The following is an 8,158-nucleotide window of genomic DNA, read 5'->3' as shown; positions in this document are numbered from 1 at the left end:
TTCGCCACTGAACCACTGCTTGCGCGCTACGAGTGTCACATCACTGGATCCCCGATCCCCGGCTTCGCTACGACACATCATGACAGGTGCGAGCCATCAATCAGAAACTATTGTCAAATACTACAGTCGCACCATTGAGGCAAGTTATTCAGCCCTCGGTGTCAGGCCAACTTTAGATCCACAGCCTGGGCCTAGCGAAGTTAGGTCTAGTCCTAGTCACAGGACCAGGTCTTTGTCCAGCATAGTACGTTTAGCACCGGCGCACAGTGGGGCAGGGAGGAAGCAAAGTGCGTCAAAACCCATTTTGGGAGATTTCTCTTTTATAAATCCAGAGGAAATGTTTGGATTTCCAAGAATTTCCGCTTAAATTTTATTACCAACGTTTTCTCTGATGTCTAAGCTTTAAGTTGATACCAGATTTGGCTGCCTGATTCCGCCCGTTATTATGTTAGAGCCGTTTTCCTTGCAACATTGCACCGAAAAATGTGTTTATTTTGGTCCGCGGTGTCACGCGCCCCCACGCGCCGTGATTTATGACCGCGAATCCTTCATGATTCAGCCGCGGACCCCCCAAAATAAAACAAATTTGGGGCAATGTGGCAAGGGAAATCGGCTCCAACATAACAACGGGCAAGATCGGGCAGCCAAATTTGGTATCAACTTAAAGTTGAGGCATCAGAGAAAATGGTGGTATTAACATTTAAGCGGAACTCAGCGGAACTCTAAACATTTCCTCTGGATTTATACAAAAACATGGATAATTAGTCCATTTTTCAGTGAATTACCCTAAAGTATATCATGAAGATTGTGTTTCTATTAATTTTAATCCATTCATGCAACGAAATGAACTATCAGAAATATGTGAGAGCAATTTCATATCAATAACTTAAAAACTTCATGTTTAATTGAAAGATTTATAAAATAAGTCACTTTGCACTAAAACTGTGAATATGTAGGATTTTGCTGTTTGAAGGAGTAAATTTATACCGTATCAGGACAATTACCCCCTGGGCAATCACCCCCCGGAAAATTACCACCCGGAAAACTACCCCCCACGGACAATTACCCCCCAGAAAATTACCCCCCGGAGAATTACCCCCCGAGGACAATTACCCCCCAAGGACAATTACCCCCCAGAAAATTACCCCCCGGAGAATTACCCCCGAGGACAATTACCCCCCAAGGACAATTACCCCCCGGAAAATTACCCCCGAGGACAACTACCCCCCGAGGACAATTACCCCCCGAGGACAATTACCCCCGAGGACAACTACCCCCGAGGACAATTACCCCCCGAGGACAACTACCCCCGAGAACAATTACCCCCCGAGAACAATTCCCCCCAAGTACAACTACCCCCTCTTCCGAGGACAACTATCCCCGATGACAATCACCCCCGAGGAATTTCTAACACTGTGACAAATAATGCGAGCTTCTCTCCAAATTGCTCTTTATAGAAAATTTCATAAACTTTCAATTTCTATGTTATTTGTGAAGTTCATTTCAGTGTGGGAGGGGGAGGGGTGGGAGTTGCCCAATTCCCTCGAAGTTTTGCTACCGAGTAAATAACAGAAATTACATTTTTTAAAGAAATTCAATAATACATTGCGCGCAGATGAGTACGCCTTACAGCCTCTCTCACCAACAATGGCAAAACAAATAAATTAGGATGTAATATTTCATTTATGCATCCTCTGTCACTTTTTAAGCTGATCGTGTATTTGTATAATGGGCCCTCGACCATGATCCGAAATTAAGGTTTTCTTCACGTTATCTATATAATTATGTTGTCATGCGGGAGTATGATATGCGCAGGTCGAGGGTTCGAATCACGACACCGGCACTAATATCCTTTTTCGAGATATTAACCTGCACTTGCTACTCTCCACCCAGGTGTTAAATGGGTACCCGGTAGTATGCGACCGTCATTGTTGGTCACAACGGTGTCGATTTTTATCCGTGGTTGGGGGGGGGGGGGGGGGTGATAGGTGCCAAAATAATTTCGGCAATGGATCAAAGCAACCAAGAGGTAGAAATGTGTGGCAGGTTGCACCCCCTCCCTTACAAGTTATTAATTTTTTCAAGTCACCCTCAATAAAGATAACATTTCAGAGAATATGGGACCCATGTGGGCTTGCAACTTGGGTTATTATCCTCTCAAGCGCGTAGCAAGGATTTTATTTTAGGGGGGCGGTAGTGAGCACGCGAAGCGCGCTCCCTAAAGGGGGTGGCTGCAGGGAGGGGGTTTTTCCCCGTCCCACGCGAAGCGCGGAAGCTTTGATGTTTCATTTAATTATTAGAGAAAGAAGACGATTCGTTGTACCGTTCTCGACTCTTAATCCTTGTCTAAATTCAATTTCTTTTGACCTTTAATTAAATTATTAGAGAAAGAAGACGATTCGTTGTACCGTTTTCGACTCTTAATCCTTGTTTGAATAAAGTTCCCCTTCCTTCGCGCGTAGCGCGGAAGCTCTGACATTTCATTAAATTGATAAAGAAAGAAGACGATTCGTTGTACCATTCTCGACTCTTAATCCTTGTCTGATTTCAGTTCCCCCCCCCCCTCCCGCGCGAAGCGCGAAAGCTTTGACGTTTCATTAAGTTACTAAAGAAAGAAGACGATTCGTTGTACCATTCTCGACTCTTAATCCTTGTCTGAATTCAGTTCCCCCCCCCCCTCCCGCGCGAAACTTCGACGTTTCATCACATTATAAGAGAAAGATGACGATTCGTTGTACCGTTCTTGACTCTTAATCTTTTTTCTTCCTACGTCCTCTTCCTTTTTTCTTTCTCTCTCTCTCTTTTTGTTTGGCCTGCGTTTTTTACGCGCGCCTGTATACGCGCCTGTATCCTTTCTGTCTCTCATTATCTCTCTCTCCCACTCTCTACTTCTTTTTTGCACTTTTGCGCTTTGCGCTTGATATTTAGCTCGTTGCTTTTTAACGCTGCGGCTTTGCATTTGGCGCACTGCATTTCTATGATGCTGTTGACTGAATAAATTGATCAATTCCTGATGAAGCCGTATGAGCGAGAATTCAATTTATTCTTGTCTCATATACGGATGTCTCATTTATGTATTATGAAAATGAGATAGCAAAATGTGTATATTGATGGTCATCTTGCGAGTAATAACCATTAACTACTCTCATCGGGCTCTCATCATTAATGTTTCTCTTCATTTTTTTTTTGATGGTGAATTGTTGGGGGGGGGGATGATTGGACAGGCCACCCCCCCCCAACCTAAAATATTTGGGGGGGGGGGGATATATCCCCCCACCCCCCCCCCCCGGGATCGACACCCATGAACATGGCGAGTGCCTGAGTCATGCAAAATGGGAGAAACTTTTCATTTTTTAAGAGGGTACCATGACTCAAAAAGTTGAAATAACGCTGCTCAAGAGAAATGTATTTCTATGCATTTTGAGAAGCGCTTGACAATTAACTAAAACTTACATCCTTCGTGGAAATCAGCAGCCGCACTGCCGTTGTATAACTTACACTGTCGCTCATAAAGGTGGAATATTTTAGTTTTACCCCAATTTATGGAATTATTTTAAAAATTATTTAAAAATAATAGATCTAGATAATAGTTTACATTCTCAGATTTTATTGAATAATAATTTGCTAATGTGTGTTTTTGCGGGGACTGCTAAAACATGTGTATGCTACTATGCTTATTAACTAGGGGACTTACGCCCTCAAGTCATAAATGACAGTAATGAGGATTAATGCCCCACAAAAGGGCACTAATATAGCACATCGACACGGTTTTGATCCTGGGGCCTCACAGTTACGAGGCCATTGTTTTGTCACTGAACTATGACTGTGCGCAGCGGGGACTAGGGTAGGGGGCAGTTTCCATAAATTAAAAAAAAACACAGAAAATGCAATAAATTTTCAATAATTTATTGCATTTTACCCCGGTCCCCAACATAAAAAAATCCTCTGGACGGCTTTGCATTATGGCTCAAGGCATGGGCACACAGAAGATTTGTTTATGTTGGGAACCGGGGTAAAATACAATAAATTATTGAAAATTTATTGCATTTTCTGTGTTTTATTTTATTTATGGAAACTGCCCCCTACCCTAGCCCCCGCTGCGTACAGTCATGGTTCAGTGACAAAGCAATGGCCTCGTAACTGTGAGGCCCCAGGATCAAAACCGTGTCGATGTGCTATATTAGTGCCCTTTTGCGGGGCATTAATCCTCATTACTGTCATTTATGACTTAAGGGCATAGGTCCCCTAGTTAATAAGCATAGTAGCATACATATGCTTTAGCAGTCACGCAAAGCACACATTGGCAAATTATTGATCAATAAAATCTGAGAATGTATACTATTATCTAGATCTATTATTTTTAAATAATTTTTAAAATAATTCCATAAATTGGTATAAAAACAAAATATTCCACCTTTATGAGCGACAGTGTATATGTATTAAAGGGAAATGTTTAGTAACGAGGAAGACAACGTGCTAGTATTTGAGCGAATATGGGTTCATGAAGGGGGTCTTATAGGCTCGTAGCCATCTCTCAATGTATCAGATCGTCTTTTGCTATTGAATCCTGATTGTCCACGGGGGTAGTTGTCCTCGGGGGGTAATTGTCCTCGGGGGTAGTTGTCCTCGGGGGGGGGGGGTAATTGTCCTCGGGGGTAGTTGTCCTCGGGGGGTAATTGTCCTCGGGGGTAGTTGTCCTCGGGGGGTAGTTGTCCTCGGGGGGTAGTTGTCCTCGGGGGGTAGTTGTCCGGGGGGGTAATTTTCCGGGGGGTAATTGTCCTCGGGGGGTAGTTGTCCTCGGGGGGTAATACTCCGGGGGGTAATTTTCCGGGGGGTTATTGTCCTTGGGGGGTAGTTGTCCTCGGGGGGTTATTCTCCGGGGGGTAATTTTCCGGGGGGTAATTGTCCTTCGGGGGTAGTTTTCCGGGGGGTAAATTTCCGGGGGGTGATTGCCCAGGGGGTAATTGTCCTAGAACCAATTTATACCCTTATTGTGTATACCGGAATTAAATATTTTGCTGAGGTATTCCTCAATGTGTTACCTTTCAACTGGGCAAGAAAAAAAATGAAAAAAATAAATCACCAAAAATGAGTTTTGGCGCACTTTGGTTCCTCCCTGGCCCACTGTGCGGCGGCTGTTAGCCTGACAAACCGTTCAATGAGTGATAGCCAGGTTGAAATTCTCCTCAACGACATTGCCGAATCACCAGCCATATTGCAAGACATCACAAATTCTTCGGTGAAGGTCACATCAACAAACACAGCTAACACAAATGTTAATTTTCATGGCTGTGTTGTAAACATTTATAATAAATAGGCTTAAGTCTCGGGCCTATAGGAGTGTAAATATGTTCCCGAGTTGCACAGCAAAGACTGTAAATATGTTACTGACTGTGAAGAGCAAAGATTGTTGATGTTGAATTTCTTTTAGCGTTGGATTTTTAAACTACAAAAGACTCTGTAAATATGTTAGTTACTGTGATACTGATTACTAGTGTGAGGAGCAAATACTCTTCTTATTCTGGTGAGTAAATCCTCTTGATCTCGTTTCCTGTTTGTTACTAGTTAAAGCTAGACCTTCAGCTAGACCTATTCATAAAGCAATAAAAAGGATGAAGTATATAAAACAAATATGGACTGCTCTGTAATCGGATGATGGTGGAAATTATCACTCCCTCAGTGGGGTTCATAACGACCCTTCTACTATCACATCAAAAACGTCAATTTGGGGACAATTTTAAGAAAAAGGGTACTTTATTCCTTGAAACGCAGCGCGCGTAACAGCTGCACTGCTAATGCCAGGGTAATTATGCTGCATTATTGTAGAGCGCTTAGAGACTTCTGACAAAGAAAGTGTTTGGCGCTATATAAGCACTGTAATTATTATTATTTTTCAAAACGATTCAAAATCCTGCTGTACGCGCCGGTATACGCGTTTAAGGGTATTGTTCTATCCCTCAGGGCCAGACATGGGGGGAAAAGGGGGAGGGGGGGGGGGGGGGGTAATGAATGCTCTTTGGCGAGACTACCGGCCGCCGCCTAGCTAGTTATAGCAAAGATGATAGTCGTGCGGCACTGGTATCCCGACACATGCTCCGCCGACGATTGCTCCGCCGACATTTACTCCGCAAAACGCGACAATTGCTCCGCGACATTTGCTCCGCCGACATTTGCTCGGCCGACAATTGCTCCGCCGACAATTGCTCCGCCGACAATTGCTCCGCCGACATTTGCTCCGCCGACAATTGCTCCGCCGACAATTGCTCCGCAAAACGCGACAATTGCTCCGGTGACAAATGCTCCTCGAACGACAGTTGCTCCGCCGACAGTTGCTCCGCCGACATTTGCTCCGCCTGAAGCGACACTTGCTCCGGTGACATTTGCTCCGCCTACAATTGCTCCGCCGACATTTGCTCCGCCGACAATTGTTCCGCCGACATTTGCTCCGCCGACATTTGCTCCGCCGACATTTGCTCCGCTCAAAAAGTGACCCGTAAAAAAAAAAGGCTACTACGACAATAAAATTGCTCTCTGATTCAAAAGTGCGGCCTCGTGGAAGACATAAATGCTCCTCTGGCAATTAGTGCAATAAATGCTCAGCCGTTTTTTGCTTTTCCCTATAATGTTTGATTTATAAAAAAAATCAAGTTGTAGCTCCTTATGCAAGTTCTCCGGCGAAAGATAATTACTCCGCTCAAAATCTGTTTCATGTATTACTCATTGGCTGATCCAAAGCTCAAGGCTATCTTTCTCTCTCTCTCTTGCTCCTCCTTTTCCTTTTCACACCCTTTTCTTGTCTCCTGAGCTCTTTTCTTTCCTCTCATGCTATTAGTCTTCTTTCATTTTCATCACTTCTTCTCTTCTCCCCCTCTCGAGTTATATTTCTCTCGTGAAATTGTAACGTAATGTAGTACATGAAGTACATTCTTGTTTAGAATAGTATTTTCAATAATATCCAGTCCGTTTTCTATAGGTTTCTTTCCTTCAGTTAAGTGCTTTACTAAATATATATATATTAGTGTGTAAAACACCCCGTCTCATTCGAGTACTTTGTTTTCACTGACTTTAAGAGACTCACGGAACCACCGGAAGAAGAGCAATTGGCTTATCATGAAGAACTAACATCAAACTGCAACAAAATGATTTGTATAAACGGGAATAAGCAGAAAGGCTGCCATCTAATTTTCCCGTCTGAATGAGTTCTCTCTTTTACGTATAAGTGCCCTTCAAAGCTTATTTTGATCCCTCCCCTGTTGTTTTCTAGAACTTCCATGATGACCTAGTACATTGTATAATGCTTTACGTAATGATGGTTTACCTAGTAAGATGCATGTGCTTGCTTGCATTGAGGTCAGGTCTTACATATTGATGAGCTGTTTGAAATTAACTAGGAGGTATGCGCGTATTGGGGAATGTGGCTTGCTGCTCTACTTTTTTTGTTAAACTTCCCACGATATGTAATAAATGTTTAGTGTACATTATATGGGACGTACAGTGATAGATGGTTATTTCAGTATATTCGAAATGACTTTTAGGTAACTCCTTTTTCCTCCCATCATCAACATTCATTAATTTTAATTTCATCTACAATATTTCATGAAATGCATTCAGAAAATGAAGAAAAAAAGAAACGAAAATAACCCGTGATAAAAAATATTGTCGGCGAATCATTTGTCGTAGTACTAGTATCATTTGTATTTTATTGGACACTTTTTGGGCGGAGCAAATGTCACCGGAGCAAGTATCGCTTCATGCGGAGCAAATGTAGGAGGAGCAATTGTCGGCGGAGCAATTGTCGGCGGAGCATCTGTCGGCGGAGCAATTGTCGGCGGAGCAAATGTCGTCGGAGCAAATGTCACCGGAGCAAGTGTCGCTTCATGCGGAGCAAATGTCGGAGGAGCAATTGTCGGCGGAGCAAATGTCGGCGGAGCAACTGTCGTTCGAGGAGCATTTGTCACCGGAGCAATTGTCGCGTTTTGCGGAGCAATTGTCGGCGGAGCAAATGTCGGCCGAGCAATTGTCGGCGGAGCATCTGTCGGCGGAGCAATTGTCGGCGGAGCAAATGTCGGCGGAGCAAATGTCGGCGGAGCAATTGTCGGCGGAGCATTTGACGTCGGAGCAAATGTCGCGGAGCAAATGTCGCGGAGCAATTGTCGCG

This window comes from Strongylocentrotus purpuratus, unplaced genomic scaffold (assembly GCF_000002235.5).
Source record: "Strongylocentrotus purpuratus isolate Spur 01 unplaced genomic scaffold, Spur_5.0 spur5_scaffold_16, whole genome shotgun sequence".
NCBI lineage: Eukaryota > Metazoa > Echinodermata > Echinoidea > Camarodonta > Strongylocentrotidae > Strongylocentrotus > Strongylocentrotus purpuratus.
The sequence above is the reverse complement of the archived record's forward strand: the minus strand, read 5'-3'. Positions refer to the sequence as shown.